The sequence below is a fragment of the Alosa pseudoharengus genome, unplaced genomic scaffold (assembly GCF_046254945.1).
Source record: "Alosa pseudoharengus isolate Yale_2024_CS ecotype anadromous, Long Island Sound unplaced genomic scaffold, YU_APseudo_1.1 YU_APseudo_1.1_scf_19, whole genome shotgun sequence".
Taxonomy (NCBI): Eukaryota; Metazoa; Chordata; class Actinopteri; order Clupeiformes; family Clupeidae; genus Alosa; species Alosa pseudoharengus.
Window position 1 is genome coordinate 3,361,016 of NW_027468657.1, and position 21,123 is coordinate 3,382,138.

The following is a 21,123-nucleotide window of genomic DNA, read 5'->3' on the forward strand; positions in this document are numbered from 1 at the left end:
GCTACCTTAGAATAACAAGGTTCTATCTGACATTTTTTGTCAAAATGGAGTTATTTACATATTTTTATTCTTTGAAAGTTTCTTAAGTTCAGATGAGGTGTTTCTTAAAGTTGTGTACATATTTGGACTTTATATCAAAAAGAACTTGTTCCATTTACCATGTAACTCTATGGAATTCTAAAACTTTGAAGCTCAATATCTCAGAACTACTCAAAACGCAGATAGAACCTTATTATTCTAAGGTAATTAGATAATTACTCGATTGGTTTTATAATGTATAATGGAGTAAAGGGGCAAATACAGAACTGTACACGGCTACTCAATGGAAAAGTGCACACTTGAACAGGTACACAATAACTATCCTGAAGTTTATATTTGTAGTGCTAAGCCTCAGACTGACTGGTGTTCAGTTTTCTCTGTAAGTGCTTTCTGGTATGTGTGTGATTATTACCAATTACCATTACCAACCAGATGTGCTTGCATTTTGAATGGAAGTGTTTTCCCAATGATAACAGGAGATCTAGAACAAGTGTCTAGAAACCGTGTGCATTGTTTCGCAATAAGTGTGTTGCAGAATTGCAAACATTGTGGAAAGAAGAGAATGTGTTTAGGCTGTGGTGACACAGTGTTTATGGTATGCTACAGGAAGTTTGGGTATTGAGACTTCCTTTAGTGTGACTTCCTTTAGTGAGACTTCCTTTAGTGAGCATTCCTTTAGTGAGACTTCCATTAGTGAGCATTCCATTAGTGAGACTTCCTTTAGTGAGCATTCCTTTAGTGAGACTTCCTTTAGTGAGCATTCTATTAGTGAGACTTCCTTTAGTGAGCATTCCTTTAGTAAGACTTCCTTTAGTGAGCATTCCATTAGTAAGACTTCCTTAAGTGAGACTTCCTTTAGTGAGCATTCAATTTCCAGTGTGTAAGCAATAGGCAAAACGGTAGGAAATTGCCTTTTGAAATTGACCCCTTTATATATTCAGAAATTAGTCCAACCTTTGAACTAGCTCATAACCTAATGACCTCGATTGCTGTAACTTTCACTGCTCATGTGTGTGTGTGTGTGTGTGTGTGTGTTAGCCCAGAGGAAACTTTTGCTTCTCATTTGTATCCCTTCTGTTGCTAAAGAGACAAAACGGTGATTCTCTTTTAAGGATCATTTAAGTATTACTTTTGTCACAATTATTTCTCCTAATTTGGCCTTAGGAGAAATAAAAAAAGCAAAAGATGAGACACATAGCAATAAGACAAGTAGGAGTCACATAAGAGATATTAGTTTGAGAAGCAGGAGAAATACGGGAGATCTCTTATATGTCTGAGTGTAGTCTCACTTACAACTTGTTTCTCCTTAGGAGAAATAATAGAGCAGATGGAGTCACATAAAAGATACTAGTTTGAGAAGCAGGAGAAATACTGGAGATCTCTTATATGTCTGAGTGTAGTCTCATTTACAACTTGTTTCTCCTTAGGAGAAATAATAGAGCAAATGAGGAGACATTGCAATGAGAAACTGTTGAGAAGTAGGAGTTACAATTGAGATATCAGTTTGAGGGTCAAAAAACAGGGCACTCCATAGCATTTCAAACTTTTATTTTATAAAACAAAGCAAAACAGTTGTACTTTAAAAATTGACTTTAAGCAATGGGAGCTTGCACAGATGCACTTTAAAATGGACTTCAAGCAATGGAACCATGTTAATGCCTTGATATGTTCTTTTTATAATGTGTATTCTTATTTATTTTTTTTGTGTGTGAGTGTGTATGTGAGTATTATTTTTAAAAGCTGCACAAGCAAATTGCATTGTACGGACCAACTGCACAATGACAATTTAAGACTATCTATAAATCATACAACATGGAGAAATGAACTAATAAACAATAACATAAACAAACTGAACTTGTGCCAAAGCGTGCCATACTGTGTACAATGGTGGATGAAAGCGTGGGCTGGTCAATCTGAGTCTTTTATCCTGGTGGTGGAACCAACCAAAGGGAGGAGGGAGAGAAGAGCAGAAAATAGAACATTGTTAGTTTGTGAGCCACTCAAAAATACAAAGTAAGACATTGGTTTGACCGTCTGCTTTCATAACTGTAGGAATTTTGATACAGCACAAAGATCAGACACATCTTATTAATCACTTAAACACAGAATGGGGGATGTGATAGCTACCACTCACATTTTTGCTATATGTTGCCCAATTGAAAAACAGATTTTATTGATTTATTTGTCAAGCTTAAACAAGTTTGTTGAATTCCCTCACCTCATCTAGTGAGTAAACTGTATTGTCAGGCTAGGATTAACCCCTATCCAGCTTACCACTAGGCCAGCCATCACCAAATGGCGGACCGCGGTCCGGACCGTGACGTGATCCTATCCGGACCCAGACCATAATAGCCTAATTTAGATTTTCACGTAAGATTTCAAAGCTGCGCTAAATGTTTCGTTGGTTAGGATAACAGCATTTACTTCAGGAGCTTCAGGAACCATCATTTCGCTTGCTGCTACTCAGCCAGTGAAATCTGTGAATTCTGATAAAGTCGAGTCAGTGAGTAAAGTAGCCTACTATGGAGAAGAGACTGATAGCCTGAAACGAGCGAGGAGAGGAGACGGGACGAGAAACAATCAGATGGATATCTAAGTTAACGATAAGTAAGTTATTTACAAATCATCGATTGCTCAAAGAGGAGAAAGCTAGACAGCGAGAACAGAGCTTTATATAACGATACGGGGGCAATACCACGCAAAACTGTCACGTCCGTAACGCCAACTAAATATGGATGTGACAGTTTTGCGCGGAATTGCCCTGGACCTCTTCTATATATTCTGAGACAGGCGATTTAAGCGCCAATTTGAAGCACCTCTACTAGACAAAGCATATATTTTGAGCAAGCATAGGGTAGGCTAGGCCCATTCAACAGTGAACTGAGACCACACAATATTTTACGATTTAAGAAGGCAATATGATTGATCCACCACAATCTAGTTAAGCCTACATGCATTCACTGCCCAACAACTTGATATTCCTGGGTTTCCAGGATTTCGGGTCAACATAAAAAAAATAAATTAAACTTGCTGATTAATGGGTTCAAGGAACCAGCTGTGGAATATCCATCCTTGTCTCAGCTCAAATGTTATTTTAAGTTCACGTTAAGATCTTAAAAATAGCCAAGGCTACTCAGTTTTTCTCCCCAATTAGGCTATACTCTTATCTTATTTCTCCTCATTTCGAATGTTGCCTTTTAGGCTACTTATTTTATTTCACATTAGACATTAGGCCTAGGCCTACAATCTTCTTTTTTTTGAATTTCCCCTTGGGGATCAATAAAGTATCTATCTATCTATCTACAACTAGGCTCCATCCATCCATCCTAATATTATACATACATACACATGGCCTAAACACGCACGTTAAACATTATGATGCTCCGGACCTTTGCTTGTGGAATTTTTCCGTAACTGGACCTCGCTGAAGATTAATTGAATACCACTGCACTAGGCAAAACCTTGTTTTGGTTGGACTAAGCCTATTCAGTGTAAAAAAAAAAAAAGGACATCTGAAAATAGTTTAGTCCAGAGTCCTGATGTCAAAAAAGTAATTTGGGCAATTTTTTTTTGTCATCTGGGAGCTGGCTCCATAGTCAGAACGCATAACAACTAAATGCAGCGTTGCCTTGTTTAGTTCTGATAGTGGGTTTCAACAGGAACATTTCTCCTGTGATCAGTGAGGTTTAAGTGATGAGTATTGCTGGAACATGTCACACAGTCTCATTGAAGGGCAAATCTGGTGTAAACTGATTCAAAGCCTTGTTGTTCGAGCTCACCAGGCACTGTCCAAAGGACAAAGAACAATAAAATGTGTCATAACCTAGACAAGTTATGGACAAGAAAGTAAAGCTGACTCAATATGGCAAAAAAGCCTTCGGTATCTTCTTTCCATTACAGGGTTTCCCCAGGTTTGACCACCCCAAATAAGACTAGACCTTTTTAAGACCACTTACATGAAAATTAAGACTTACATCACACCCATTATGCGGTTGTAAAACACCAGATCAAATCCATAATGACAATTAAAACAACACTTCCCCATGATGTGCTGTCCTCTCCTTTCGACTGATTATGTTGATTCATTGCTGCCGGTGCGAAAACCCAAAGTATTGTTTGCGCAAATTCCAAGAAATTAGACTAGTGTAGTTGTCACGATACCAAAATTATTGTTTCGATACCGATACCACATCAAGAATAGCGATTTCAATACTTCTTCGATAATTCTTAAAAAATGTATTTGATTTGGGGGCCCAGACCACCTTGACATCATCATTAATATTGAATATAGTGTTATCATTCACACCAGTGGGCATCCTAGATTCTGCTTGACTCTTTCCACACACACAGAAAATTATGGCTTATTTCATATGTTTCTATTTCATATACCTTCAAATTCATATAAAGTGTACAGTTAATGTATAGTATTTTTTAATCTGCATAATTACTATTAATCTGCTTAATTGCTAAACATATTTAGTCATTTGAATACTTAATATTTATTTTTAAACTATTACACCTAGGCAAATTTTAATGTGGTGTGTAGGCCTAGGTGTAATTGAATGCTTGTCACTTTAAGAAATACGTGAGTAATTACTGTAGCCTTCAGTCTTACGGTTTTAGGCTAGTGAATAATAGTTGACTTGCACATAATGTATAAGGATATGTGGATGCAATTCATTGTTGTCTATCATTAGATAAAATAAATGTAAATAAAAAACTATCAAATTTATAGAAGGGATCATGTTCAATAATGATTTTAGCACTAATGACGAATGACATACATGACCTAAACTAGCAGAATTAGTTAGCAAGGAGCTCTCTCCAGATGTAAAAGTTTGCGCTGCCTATTTCTAAATGACATTAAACCCAATAGTAGACCTACGTACATCTCATAGCCTAGGTAGGTTAGCAACACAAAGTTGAGAGGTGCAAGTGAGCAAATCAACTTGATATTAGCCTATTATTATGTGTTACCACAGAATCACTTAAGCTAAACTAGCAGCCATGTCTCGCTGTTTATGGCACGACAGCTGCGCATATGTGTGTGAGGAGAAAAGACGCACAGCCACAGGCTTGGGGAGGAGGCACTAAAAGCATGCCTTGTGCACACAAAAAAGAACACGGTCATTCTTAAAAGTATTGATACTAATAAAATTAGGTATTGTGACAACTGCTAATAGCTATTGCGACACTTTTGTAGTATCGGTGCACTGTGCAACACTAAATTAGACAATCTCTGATGTTACGCAACCCCCTGTTGAATTTTCACATTGTTGCCGTTTTTCCCCCCATTTCACCTTGCTTGCAGGCTAGTATAATTAAAATTTAAGACATTCGTTTAAAAAATTAAGACTTCGGCAACAGAATTTAAGACTTTTTCAGACCTTAATTAAGGAACATGACATTTAAAGGAACACGCCACCCAAAATCAGTAGTAATATATGTTCTTACCTTAACTTTCACAAGTTGAGTCGTACCTCTCCCGCGTCGGTATGTGCACTCAAACGATCTGGCGCGCGGCGCGAATGTGTTAGCATGTTGCTATGCTAGCGGGCTCTGCCGTGGCCGTAGAGACAGTAAGATGGCATTAATCAAACACATCCACATTTTCCCTACTTAAATACAGTTGCACAAGTAGTTGATTAAAAATGTTAGTGCACACAACATGAAACGTGACGATTTTCCAAGCGAATAAACAGGAGAACTACAATGTCTGGCGCAATAGCACTTGGGAGTACTTCGACCTAGGTAGTAATATTAATTAACACCTAATTGTAGATCCTATCCACCACAGAGTTTAGAATCCATGCTTGATCGACCCCTCAGCCTCCCCCTCCCCTCTGAGCGAGAGAGAGGCACACACACTAGAGATGCGCTGATGGGCTATATTATAACATTGCTGTGTTTATAATGTATATGGGATGTTTTTAATGTAGCCTATATGGGATGCGGCGCTGCTGACGTGAGGCTAGAAAGCTCTTGCCTGTTCTTTCTAGAAAGACTGATCCAATGCAGCAAATATATTAAAAGGCTAAAGTCCTACATTGGCTATGTTGTAGCCTATATCCCCAGAATATCAGCAGCAAACTCAAGTCTCCGTCTTGCAAAACAGTCTCCAAATAAAACGCACATCGGCCTGTTGCCTAGCCTATTCTGTGTGCCAATATAGCCTATCGTCCAAAATGCTTGATTGCATTGCATTTTCCACATTTTTAGCTAAATTCTCATGTACCATATCAGCGTTTTTGTTCAGTGAATCTTTTGTAAATTGCTTTACAATAGCGTCGGGCCCTTGTCAGCAGCCTTCGTCTTGACTCTTGCCACTATTCACTCCTTCGTCTTCAACATTCCCTGTCAGGGCTCCAGAGTGCAACCAATTTGGTCGCATATGCGACCTCATTTTTCAAAAGTGCGACTAAAAAAAATGATGCGACCAGCTATTCGAGAGAGGAAAAAGTGTCCGCATTGAAAGGGAGGTCAGAGACCCGTCAGATAAACAGAGTGGATGTAGTTGAATTACAGTGTGGTCACATAGGCCGAGATAAATGTCCCCTCTCCCCACTGCCTTTCAGCGGCTGGCAGCAGCAAACCGATAAGACGAGCCCGAGATGATCAAGTTTATCATGTACCATATCAGCGTTTTTTGTTCAGTGAATCTTTTGTAAATTGCTTTACAATAGCGTCGGGCCCTTGTCAGCAGCCTTCGGCTTGACTCTTGCCACTATTCACTCCTTCGTCTTCAATATTCCCTGTAGAATTCTCAATATTTTTGGCCTCAACGTGTCCAGTTACATAGTCTGTCTGTTCTTAGTCTTGGATTTTGTGAAATAAATGTCTCAATATCACCTGTTTGCTGCAGCTTCGGTCTGCACGTCCTTTTAAAACAGCATCTTTTTCTCTCTCGAGCATTTAATCTGCTGCCGGCTTGTCTCTCCACGTCGTCCAAAATGCTTGATTGCATTGCATTCTCCAATTTTTAGCAAAATTTTCATGTACCAAATTTTCATGTACCACAACTTGTCAGCAGCCTTCGGCTTGCCTCTTGCCACTATTCACTCCTTCTTCTTCCGATGTAATTTCTGAGTCATCTACAAGATGTTTACACACACACACTCACCTCAGTAAATAGAACCAACTTGACGTTGACTTCAACCTGTGCTATATCCTAGATGAGACTGCCTGGGTTATTTTGTTTCGATATCAAACACAGTAATTGTAGCCTTCAGGGAATAGGCATTTAAAAGAGAGACAGAAAGTGATATGACTCGTATGACTTCTACAAGCTATTGCGATGTCTGTCTGAAAAAGACACGCTCTCTTCCCAGTCAAAATGAATGGGAGTCTTCAGAACAGGCTTGTCATAGTGTCACCCTGACATGCCAGTGCGTAAAGTAATGTGAATGACTTATTTTATCAAGGATTTCTTTCTTTTTGCAAAAAATAAAGTACAATAGGCATTAATTAGTAGGCCAGCAGCATGTTGAAAGTATGTGCCAAATTGCATTTTTTATTACAATGACAAAATTGTAAAAGGACGTGACCGAAGCTTAGGCAAGCCTGGCAATAGGCCTAGGCCCGACGGTAATTGTAAAGCAATTTACAAAAGATTCACTGAACAAAAATGCTGATGTGGTACATGAAAATTTAGCTAAAAATGTGGAGAATGCAATGCAATCAAGCATTTTGGACGACGTGGAGAGACAAGCCGGAAGCAGATTAAATGCTCGAGAGAGAAAAAGATGCTGTTTTAAAAGGACGTGCAGACCAAAGCTGCAGCAAACAGGTGATATTTAGACATTTATTTCACAAAATCCAAGACTAAGAACAGACAGACTATGTAACTGGACACGTTGAGGCCAAAAATATTGAGAATTCTACAGGCAGGGCTCCAGACTAACTTTTTGCACTGGTTGCACTGGTGCGCCTAACTTTTTTTCTTAGGTGCACCAGCACAAAAGTTAGGTGCACCCACATCTTCAACCACATCGCATTTAACACAGCAGCAGGTTCACTTTTTTTGCTTAATTACTGTCCTATATAGGTTGTCCTATGACTTATGATTTACAATTCTACAAGAAAAGTAACTTAATGAAGTGTTGGTGCTTTAAGTGCTTCACTGAGCTGAAATTTAAACTTAAAACATCTCAAGATGTATTAAATAAAACAGTGAGTAAATTAACAGTGCACGTCTTTTAAGGCCTTCAAACTGCACATCTCATGGCTCAATGTTTTACATACTATCCTTCATGATCTTTAGGCCTTGGCTAAACCAGCTCGCCATGCTAGCATCTTCCATAGAAATGTATTTGAGCACAATTTAAAGAGATGTTCCAAGTAGCCTGGGGGATTTTTATGTGATTTTGCAATGATGATTGCAATAATCATTTGACAGCCCCACAATGCAATTTACTTTTTAATTTTAGTATTTTTAAATTTTCAATAAGAACATGGTTAATGCAGTAACGAAATGGTAGGCCTATTATTATAGGCTATTGCAATGACTTGCTATGCTCGATCTAAATGTGTCCATTCAATTCACCGTACACAATGACCACTGTATACATGCAGGGAATATTCGGGCTTTAAATGTAGCAGCGATATTCGGTTTACGCCAAATACCGGATTAAATTGATTGATGCCATCAGAATGAGTGTACACAACTCGCGGGCAAAACGAATATTGCTGTTGAAAACCGGGTTACTCCCTGCATGTAACTGCGGTCAATGATGCACTCCTTTTCGGCGATATCTGTATCTCTGTCGTTGTATGCATTGTTCACAATTTTAAGACGTCTTTTCATCTGCAATGACTCCTATAAATTTGGCGCAAGTGGCATTCCTGTACGTCGGGTTTACGTTCAAACTATTTTTCTGGTGAATAATTATTTCGGACTGAACTTGGTGAAGGGAAGTTTCACTAGGCCTATCGTAGGCAACGATAAACTTGATCATCATCTCGGGCTCGTCTTATCGGTTTGCTGCTGCCAGCCGCTGAAAGGCAGTGGGGAGAGGGGACATTTATCTCGGCCTATGTGACCACACTGTAATGCAACTACATCCACTCTGTTTATCTGACGGGTCTCTGACCTCCCTTTCAATGCGGACACTTTTTCCTCTCTCGAATAGCTGGTCGCATCGGTGCGACCTCCGATTTTTTTTAGTCGCACTTTTGAAAAATGAGGTCGCATATGCGACCAAATTGGTCGCACTCTGGAGCCCTGACAGGGAATGTTGAAGACGAAGGAGTGAATAGTGGCAAGAGTCAAGCCGAAGGCTGCTGACAAGGGCCCGACGCTATTGTAAAGCAATTTACAAAAGATTCACTGAACAAAAACGCTGATATGGTACATGAGAATTTAGCTAAAAATGTGGAAAATGCAATGCAATCAAGCATTTTGGACGATAGGCTATATTGGCACACAGAATAGGCTAGGCAACAGGCCGATGTGCGTTTTATTTGGAGACTGTTTTGCAAGACGGAGACTTGAGTTTGCTGCTGATATTCTGGGGATATAGGCTACAACATAGCCAATGTAGGACTTTAGCCTTTTAATATATTTGCTGCATTGGATCAGTCTTTCTAGAAAGAACAGGCAAGAGCTTTCTAGCCTCACGTCAGCAGCGCCGCATCCCATATAGGCTACATTAAAAACATCCCATATACATTATAAACACAGCAATGTTATAATATAGCCCATCAGCGCATCTCTAGTGCGTGTGCCTCTCTCTCGCTCAGAGGGGAGGGGGAGGCTGAGGGGTCGATCAAGCATGGATTCTAAACTCTGTGGTGGATAGGATCTACAATTAGGTGTTAATTAATATTACTACCTAGGACGAAGTACTCCCAAGTGCTATTGCGCCAGACATTGTAGTTCTCCTGTTTATTCGCTTGGAAAATCGTCACGTTTCATTTTGTGTGCACTAACATTTTTAATCAACTACTTGTGCAACTGTATTTAAGTAGGGAAAATGTGGATGTGTTTGATTAATGCCATCTTACTCTCTCTACGGCCAAGGCCCGCTAGCATAGCAACATGCTAACACATGCTAACGCCAGAGCGTTTGAGTGCACATACCAACGTGGGAGAGGTACGACTCAACTCGTGAAAGTTAAGGTAAGAACATATATTACTACTGATTTTGGGTGGCGTGTTCCTTTAAGACCGTTTAAAGACTTTTAAGACCCCGCGGCTACCCTGCATTAGGTCAGGAATACCAAAAGTACTTCTATACGGCTCTGGGCTATACTTCCCTGTCCATAACTCAGAATTGGCTGTGCCACATTTTCTTTTTCCTATGAACAGCACACAGTGATTTCCAACAAGAGCTATGGATCAATTCATACCGGATTTGTCCTTTAATTGATTTGTAAACAAGTAGGAGTGCTTTAGGGTCAATCCGGTAAATCAAAGACAATGACTCAATATTACATCTAAATTAGCCCAAAACATTTAGCTCTGATCACAAGAGACACTGACAATTGTCAAGAACAAAAAAAAAATACACAAAATACAGTATACACCATACAACAAATATTGTTGGTGAGTTAATCATTTTGGCCATGTCATTTTTTTTTAATTTTGATGTATGTTCAGCCCATCTGTAAAATATCTTCATAAAACCTAGTGGAAATTTCGCCTATCATTTCTATGACAATGTGTTTTTGTAACTTTCGTAGCTACACAGTTTGACGTTAACTGTATAAAGGTTGAATAATGTTAGTGCAATAGAGGCCCACCAATAATGCTCACCACAATTGGAAATAATTTAAAATAAGAGAAAATTACCCCAGCTTCATGGATGTTTTGGAACCTCCAGCCCTCGTAACAAAAGCCTTCTTGACCTTTGCGGATTCCACAACTGTCCATACGCAGAGCGTTACACAGTGCATAACGTAGGCTGCAAATAAAAAGCAAAATCAATCTATCAGTGTGGTAATAATAGCTCTGAAACTGACAGTTCCAGTCATTGATTTTGATTAGCTGAAACATGTTCCTTTCTGTTGTAATTCCCAAGTTAACCTTACACAAGGTTAAACATCCTTGTGTACACATCCCTACGCAAAGAATGGTAATAAATGAAGTTGTTACAAGCTGTGGCCAATGTTCCACTTACCATTGTGTGACAGTCTACATGAACTTTTTATTGGTGTAGGGGTGTCTTTATAAAACCATCAACTGTGCATAAGGTAAGACAACCAGGCTGAAATGACTAAAAGAGGAATACAATAAATCATCTGTTGGAAATTGATCTTAATGCCTCAATTAAAAAAATGAGGAAAAAATCCAACCTTTAAACACACCAATATTCTTTGTGAATGAACCAGGTATCGTAAATTAATAAATGTTATTCCTTAAAATACAGGAGGCATAAGTAAGGAACCCCCTATGTTAAAATCCCATAGGGGCAGGCAGATTTTTATTTTTAAAGGCCAGTTATTGAATGGACTCAGGATACTATGCATCCTGATAAAGTTCCCTTGGCCTTTGTAATTAAAAGATAGATAGATAGCCCCACATCACATACAATTCACCATACCTAGATATATCATGGTTTTATTTCAGTTAGGCTAATAGCTGATTTGATTTGCATGCTACAGATTCTATTAATGGCAAAAGAAATGTTGACTGGTAAGTTATTCATGACTGCAAGCTGACTTGCCTATTTCTCGATCCCTCGACCGCAGCAACGCTACTTCCTAGTTTACCTGGGTTACAAGAATGCCCTTTCACTCCTGTTACAATATGCTGTAATTTATAGCAGGTTAAACTAAAGTGAGAACATATTGTGGGGAAAAATATACTTACCATTTTGGTACGCTGTTTGTTCAGCAATTTGATCTGATGGTCTAGCGTAGTCTTCCAATTTTTTAAGAAGCTGCCGGCCTCTTTTCAGTGGCATTGAGCTGGAACCAGTTTAAACCAGTGGCAATAACGTTAGCTTCATCATCTTGACTGACATCCCAAAGACATTTTAAAATTCCGTGCATTTTGGCTACACTAACACCATTCAAAACATACAGACTAAAGCTGTATAAGACAAAGTAAGCTAGCAACGTTAAATTGTCACGTTAGCTTTATATACAAGCGGCACAGCCAGTGATGTAACTTACAAGTAGCTAACATTAACTAGCTAGCTAACTTTATGTGCTGCTTCGTCAGGTTGTTCAATTGAGTCTAAAAATATGCAAGAACGTTAGCAAACTAGAAATGCAATTCCAAGGAATTACCAGTGCATGAAAATGCTAAAGTTGTGATGTAAAATATCATGTATAGTTAAAACAGATAATAAAGAGATGGTTACTACGGTGATGCTAGGATAGACATGGTGGTTGCATAGCTTAATAAAAGTTGATAGTTTAAAAGTAGACTGTTTAAAAGTTGAATGTAGATAGTTTAAAAGTTGTTGATAGACAGTAGATAGTTTAAAAGTTGTTGATAGACAGCTAGTTTAATAGATAGTTTAATGATAGTTTAAAAGTAGACCGTTTAAAAGTTGAAGGTAAATAGTTTAAAAGTTGTTGACAGACTGGAAGTTGAATGAATGTTGATATTCAAATAGTTTAATGGCTGTGCATAGGTAGATATTTGACGATAAGTGAAAGTTGGAATGGCTCTAATGTTCGCTAGCAGTTATGCTAAGATTTTTAACTATGCTAACCATGCTACTTAGCTAATGTTTTATAGCAGTGCTAGCAATGCTAACCTGCTAACCATGTTACTTAGCTAACGTTTTCTAGCAGTTTAATGAATGTTGATATTCAAATAGTTTAATGGCTGTGCATAGGTAGATATTTGACGATAACTGAAAGTTTGAACGGCTCTAATGTTTGCTAGCAGTTATGCTAAGATTTTTAATTCTGTTAACCATGCTACTTAGCTAATGTTTTATAGCAGTGCTAGCATGCTAACCATGTTACTTAGCTAACTTAACTAATATTTTCTAGCAGTTTTACTAAACATGCTAACTATGCTAACAATGTTAGCATGCTAACTATGCTAACTAACATGTTAACTATGTTAACCATGTTACTTAGTTAACCTAGCTAATAATTTTTAGCAGTTTTGTTAAAAATGCTAACTAGCATGCTAACTATGCTAATAATTTTTAGCAGTTTTGTTAAAAATGCTAACTATGGTAACCATGTTACTTAGTTAACCTAGCTAATCATTTTTAGCAGTTTTGCTAAAAATGCTAACTAGCATGCTAACATGTTAGCATGCTAACTATGCTAACCATGTTACTTAGCTAACTTAGCTAATCATTTGTAGCAGTTTTGCTAAAAAATGTTAACTAGCATGTTAACATGCTAGCATGCTAACCATGTGACTTAGCTAACTTAGCTAATCATTTTTAGTAATTTTGCTAAAAATGCTAACTAACATGCTAACTTGCTAGCATGCTAACTATGCTAACCATGCTAACTAGCTACAGTGGGTAGGAGTCATAGTTGATGACAAGTAACAGTTACAATGGCTAAACAGTTAAAAAGTTCAGTAGTTTAAAGGGTTAAATTGTTTAACAGTGAAATATTGTAGTGAGGACTTTTATTTTGAAACAGTTTTTGGCAGAGGAAGCAGTTGAACAGGATGTGTAGTCTTAATAGGGCCAGTTTGTATGCTTAAAGCCTGAGACTGGCAGTTGAGATCCAGGTGGCCTGAACACCTGCCATAGGATTCTAATTGCTTAATGGCCGTATTATGATGTCATAATCGGCAATGTTAAGTCTATGGGGATTTTTAAAAAGTTTTTCTTTAATAGTTTAAAAAGTATAAAAGTTTCAAAGTTGAAAAGAGATAGCAACCCGATCTGTTTGAAGACCTACGTTACAAAGTTTGAATGAAGTTTCTAAGTTAAACTGTTCAAGAGAAATTGCGTCTAGAAAAAGTGGTAAGCGGAATAATAATAATAATAAGAAGAAGTTGCCTAGGAAGAACAGTACAGTGCATTTTCATGCACTATAAGAAGAAGTTGCCTAGGAAGAACAGTACAGTGCATTTTCATGCACTGTAATTACCAAAATGTTAATGTACCTTCTCTGGGTTTTCGTGGTACAATCCTTCATACCCACACACCGTTTCACTTGGTCTGACACTGGGCGCCAAATCTAGACAGTCTTCTGCACGCGAGTTTGTCACGTCTGACCATCATAGACCTCTGGAGTCTAACTTGATTTCTCCAACTTACTAACAAGTTGCAAGTTAGCTCTGGGGTAGCAAAAATCAAATTGTGCCGCCTTCACGTACCATTGATTATAATATCTACTCGAAGGTTGAAGACAAAAGTGCGTTCAGGAAAACGTCTGCATCAGTGCATCTCCGATTTCGTCGTCTCCCTGGCCTGCGCGAGAATTTAACAGGTGATCTCCTTATATGGGCATAGATGGTAGCTTTTTTGTAGGCGAACTTCAGAGCATAGCTGTCAACATTGAGCTTTGAAAATATGGGAGATTTCCCGGGTTTCTAACGCAGAATACGGGAAAATGTCAACATTCGTCCCCCAACGTTGGAAGGGTTACAGTATTAGTCCGTTTCATAATTGCAAGCTCGTGCATTGGTCAGCTAAACAATACAACAAAGTAGCCTACTTTATTTACGCCTAACAACAGCCATTAATTTGGTCAACTTTATACAGCCCTAGCAAGGCTAAAGTTCTGTAGCCTAATCAATGGCCCTGTGCGCTGTCATTCTCTCTCCTGCGCAAACAAAATGTGTGCGTTCCAAGTAGCCTATAGTGCGTAATTCTTCTTCATAAAGTTGAACAAATGCATTTGGTTATTTTAGAGATTTTAGAGAGAAAATATAAATAGCCTGTCATGCAGTTTATGGGCTACAGTGCAGAGTTGGGAAGTTATGGTAGGCCAACTTGGAGTGAATACAAACAGGGGGAATTATTTCTCTACTCGTAGTTGAGTGGTAGGCCGATACACACAGCATTCGGCCGTAGCCTACACTATGCAGGTGCCACCTGAATCGTGCTCTCACGACAACCACGCCATCATCAAATAGTCTCACTGTCGCCTTCAAGCAAGCAAAACGATGCTTTGAAAACATCTGTTTCGTTGGAAGGGCAAGGGTGTAGCAACAGGACAACAGTAGAGACTGACAGGTCCGATGGTAGAGCTAATGTTATGAGATTGTTAAAATACGGGATATTTACGGGAAAATATTAAAACGGGAAGACAGCGGGAAAAAAGTTAAAATACGTGAGAAACCCGGAAAAAAACGGGAGGGTTGACATTGCTTCAGAGGTCTGTCAGAGCATCGTCATGTGTGGTGGTCACATCACATAGGCCTACTGTTTGCAAATGTGAACTTGAAAATGTGTTAAAACAAATAAGCCAATGAAAATCATTTGAGAATTGTTGTACAGTACAACAGCTAGCTCTTACAGATCAGACTAATTTATTAAACAAATATAGGTCTGAATGAGCATTACATGAGTTAACTTAGAGAGCTCTCTGATGGATAAGCCTGAGTAAAATATGAGATATATAAATTGAGCAAGTCTGAGTATTGTATAAGCCTTTGCTGAGATCTCTTTTGTAAATCAAAAAAGGACTAAACTGAGATAACTAGAATGAGAACGGTTCAAGCTTGTGAAGAGATCTCTTTTACAGAACTGATGGAGCCTAATCTGAGATGTACCAAAAAGATCTGAAATGAGAATTGCATGAGTTTACAGAGAGAGCTAATATATGTAAAATATGAGATGTATAAATTAGACAACACTGAGCATTATTTAAAATATTGATGAGATCTCATTTGTAGATTAAAGGGAGTCTACACTGAGATAACTTAACTCTTTTGCTCCAGAGACAAACCTGAGAAGCGGGAGACAAAAGCAATTATCTCATTTGTATATCCCTGTAATCTCATTATTGTCTAGGAGAAACAATTGAGATAGATAAGAGCTCTCATTTTAACATTTTCTTTCCTCTGGGAGGGCTGTAACGATATACGATTCGAAACCGAAATCGCGACATTCATATCCACGATACTGTGTCGCAGTGTGAAAAGGCAGAATCGCGACACACCCTTTCTAGTGTTTCACGCAGTGCTTTGCAGCTTATGCGGCAGCAAAAGCAACCCACAACTCCCGCTTTACTTATCGGTAGCCTACGTTGTCCAAAAACAAACAAATAAATAAATAATAATTTCATACCTCTTCTTGCTTTCACTGTAGACTATGTGTGCAACTTTACCAAACAGTATAGAAGTAAACCCCCTCTCCTTGCCCCGCTCTCTCTCGCGCTCCCTCCCTCTGACTCTCCCTCCCTCTCCTGCTCAATGAACACGCGCGAAAACATTCACAATCGTGAAAGCAAGGACGCATAGACGACTAGCTAAATTACTATTAAATCCGCTTAGCATCATTAGCATGCTGCACATATTTGTTTAAAACTCTTGCATTGAAGTTGACTGATCATTTCAATACCAACGTTTCCCAAAAGGGCCTGTCCCAAGGAGAAGTATTACCTTGAAACTTAAACACACATGGGGAAACTGAACAGTCCAATCAGTAGACTATGATAGGCTAAGCTAGCAAACTATGCTACTTTGTTAACAATATTTCCAGGCTTCAACCAGACAGCTGAATTAAAGAGGTAGAGTTGTAATAAAAAATAGTAGGCCTAGGCTATAGGCTAATCTGCATAAAGTGTGCTGTCATAAATATCAGTCATTCAGAAAAATATTTTTATACCATATAAAATTATATAATAAATTAAATTATATTATATAAAATAATAGATATATTATATTGTAATCCTCTGGTGTTCTAATATAAGGGAGGCTATTAAAATGTAATTTAATAAAATGTCTAGCCCCCCCCCCCCCAAAAAAAAAGGAAGAAAAAAAAATTGAGATTCGTGTCAACCGTGGGTCAAAAATCGTATACAAACCGAATCGTAAGGTTGGTGTATCGTTACAGCCCTAGTGTGTGTGTGTGTGTGAACTAGCTCATAGCCTAATGACCTTGCTGTAGCTTGCTGGGCACTACAGCCAAAGGCTTGCTGTCTGTACGGCCATGCCCCCAAGGTAACATTTGGTAGGGCGGAATTGGCCAGATGCTTCACTGTGTCCAAACCTACTGTTAACACACACGTCACATCATCAACATAACAGCGCAACTTAAACAATTGTGCCACACACCTACTCCAGAGCTGCTCACATTAACTCTACACTAGTGCTTCAGTGCTGCTCACATTAACTCTACACTAGCGCTGCTCACATTAACTCTACACTAGCGCTTCAGTGCTGCTCACATTAACTCTACACTAGCGCTTCAGTGCTGCTCACATTAACTCTACACTAGCGCTGCTCACATTAACTCTACACTAGCGCTGCTCACATTAACTCTACACTAGTGCTTCAGTGCTGCTCACATTAACTCTACACTAGCGCTTCAGTGCTGCTCACATTAACTCCCCAGATAGCAAGCATACGTTGGCACAACGGCATATCATCCGTTGGCATGACGTTGTTTACTGACGTTGTGCCAACTTCATTTTGTCCGGTGGGGTAACGTTGTTTTGACGTTGGCACGGAGAAAATCGTGCGTCACAATAGGCCTACAAAAATCCGTTTATTGCAAAACGTTGGCTTATAACCAATTGCCAACATTTTGTTTTTATTTTCCATTGGTAGTCCATACCGTGAAAATGAATGAACATTATACTTTTATTATCATGAGCAATGACTTGTTCTCCAGTAGCCTACAAGCCTATATGGAAATGATTGCTTCCGCAATTGCGCATCATGCCTAACAGCTGTTCTAAAACCAGTGGCCTCTCGGGGCTTGTTGCTTAATTCAAGACAGGCAGGCAATATGTTATAAATGTTAATATTATTTATAATATTTATTGACAATAACAAAAATAACAAAGAAATAAATTAATAAAAAATGTTTAAAAAAAACACCAACAAGGAATTGGGGGGTGGGCTGCTCCGGTTCCTCCAGATCATGGAACTATTCTGGAAAAACAAAAGAGTTTGCTCATCGATCCATTTATCAAAACAATGCAAAGTATGTGGGGTTTGCCATATGTGCTACTTACTCGGAGTCAGAATCGCTGGAATCCGAATCACTGAATTCCAATTGACGCAGACGCTGGCGCTGAGTAGCTGTGGAGAAAAGGAGACAACCATCAGTGACAGATTGCCCATTTAGGAGGTTATCACTGAAACTAGGCCTAGGAGGTAAGAATGTTTTTTTTTTATTATTTTTTAAAAAATGTTTACTGTCCCCATCTATTATATGAAAATGCGCTTAACGTTGTAACGATCTGAATTGCGTTGTATTGAGGCATGCTAGGCTATATTTTTAGTTGAAAATGCATCTCCATTTGCAAATAGCATTTTCATATTGCAATCAATCGTGAAATGCACAGCATGCACAGGCCTACTAAAGCCACGCGACAAAATGTTACCTGAGAATGAATGCACGTGATGTTTGCATGAACCACGCGACATTAGGTCAGTTTGGCCTAGGATTAGCCATAGCTAGGGCACTGGACACTTGGTGACTGTTTGACATGTGATAAGGTAAGATTTTTAATTATTGTCTTAAAATAAGGTTAGAAGACTAAGCTAAACTTGGTTACTTTTGTGTGAAGAAATGAAGAGTTTGGTTCCAAAACGCTATCTCCTTTTTTTAAAACATTCAGGTTATTTAATGTGTATTGTGTTGTTTTGATTGAGTAAAGATATATAAAATAACAACACCCAGTTACAGTTCAACTGAAATTATTTGGAAAACAAAATGTAAAAAAAAATATTTATGAAAATTCATTAAAATGGTGGCGTTTTGAAACTCTTCAAATGTAGCACATAGCTCGACATATTTTGTAGCCTATGCTACTTTGGAATAATTAAAATACATAGATATTTATGTTTTTGGTATAATACAGAAATATAAGCAACTGTTGTTGAAAGTCCCGAGTACCGCCATGTATAGGCTAATAGAAAATCGGAGAGATTTCTATTTTGGGTAGGACTTTTTGCCTCAGTATTTTCTGTCAGTCTAAAGCACAACTGATATTGCCATCTATGTACTGTAGGTAGCCTGCTTTGTTTAAAGATCGTTGTCTTTCAAAGAAATGTAGCTGGGCTTTGGATGATATAAAATCACGGTGTCTCTGCAACAAATGCGCATTAAGATTAAACGAGGTTGCATTTTTTGGTAATTGGTGGAGTAGCCTAGGCTAGGAACACGAAAATCAGTGGGGCTGTTAAAGCGTAACTGGCCAGAATGCATCCTAGGGTGTTTTTGTGAATGTACCCTAGTCAAACTTTAGTTTAAAAGCATAATTATAGCCTACGTCCGAAGCGCCACTTTTAGCTTGTCGTCGTTTTCGGGTCAAATGGCTTTTTTAATGGAAATCGTAGGGGCACTACTATTTTGATACATGATGGCATCAAAATAGCTATTTTTAAAACACCAAGAAGGCTCGACACAACATGAAACTTTGATCGAAGTCATCTGTGTCTCTACACATGAACTTGAGCATTGTTTGTGTACACAGAGTTTACTAAAATAAAGGTTTTTAAAAACTTAGTTTTTCTGCTCGCCGCCATCATGCCAGCCAAGGAGTGAGTTGTCCAAAACCTTTCTTTTTAGTAAACTGTGTACACGAACAATGTTCTCAATGCTCGAGTTCATGTGTAGAGACACTGATGATTCTAAATAGCTATTTTGACGCCATCATATATCGAAATAGTAGTGCCCATGAATAATACTTATCATAAATGCTCAAACATTGCTTCCTAGATAATGTGAATTCCAAGCTACAAAACTGAAGTAATTCTAAGGACTGACAATTATATGAATGTGATAAAGACAGGATTTGAACAGAAATATTTTACAGGCTTTTGGTTTTGGGACCCATTCTTGATTAAGACAATGTTTTAACAAAATATGAGATGGTGCAGCAAGAACCTTAGATGATTTAACCTGGAATGACCCATTGCATATACTTAAATGTCTGCCACTATGTCTTTGGATTTCCCTCTTCTTATTCAGGTCTGTAACATACCGATTACAGGGCTCTGCGGTTCTTCAGCTCTCCTCTTCCTTCCTCCACTGCGGTCACTGCTATACTTAAGCCAGTTCTTAATGTGGCTGTCGCACTCGCTGGCAGTGATATTTTGCGCTGCCGCAGCACCTGAACAGGTAACAGTTCTTGATCATTGAAAATACAATGCACTATTTCCAGGAGAATCAAAAAGTGTCTATTAAGCACACTGTATTTAATTTTTCTTTTACAATGACAGCAATGCAGTGGCATTCAGACACCTCTTATAGCTGCAGTGATTTTTAAAGCTGCAAAAGCCTTCTTTTGGCCTCCTCGGCCAAGCCAATTGTATTGGGTTGCCAGTGTGTCTGTGATGAGGTGACGCATTATTCTCCTGACCGCGTCCCCAGCATTCATCCCACCAAGTGCTGTAAGGTGTGTTGTCTACAGATAAGAACAGAAATGTACAGATGTATATAGATTTTATACAGTTAAGAACAAAATTATTCATACCCCTGGCAAATATTAATTTAATGTTGATTTTCTCTCGACCAATATGTTTGTTCTGACTGAAAATGAAACTGCCACATGTCAAAAGGTTGCTTGACAATGTGGTAGAAACATGGAAATAGAAGCATTTTCATCTTTTTTTTTACATATGTATGAATTTTGTGTCCAAAATTATTCATACCTTTTTTTAGATAATGACTGGAAAGCCTTGTTTGGCTGTATGTTTTGGATCATTGTGTGGTTTAATGGCCCGATGCCGCCTATTGGGACGGGTTTCTCGGCAGACTGCCTGATTTTTTTTCCTCCAAAAATCTTACTGTAGCCCCTTGTTTTAGTGTTACCATTTACTTTGAGAAGGTCACCAGGTCCCATTGTCTGGAAAAAAACACCCCAAGCTAATACATTTCTATAATAGCTATTCTGCACTGTGGATATGGTGTTTTGATGGTTGACATTTGCAGCACATCCCAAAATGGACCACTTGGTCATCATGGATGCTGATCATGGATCACTCTTCTTAAAATGCACAACTCTGCTTAACCTTTTATAAGGACACAC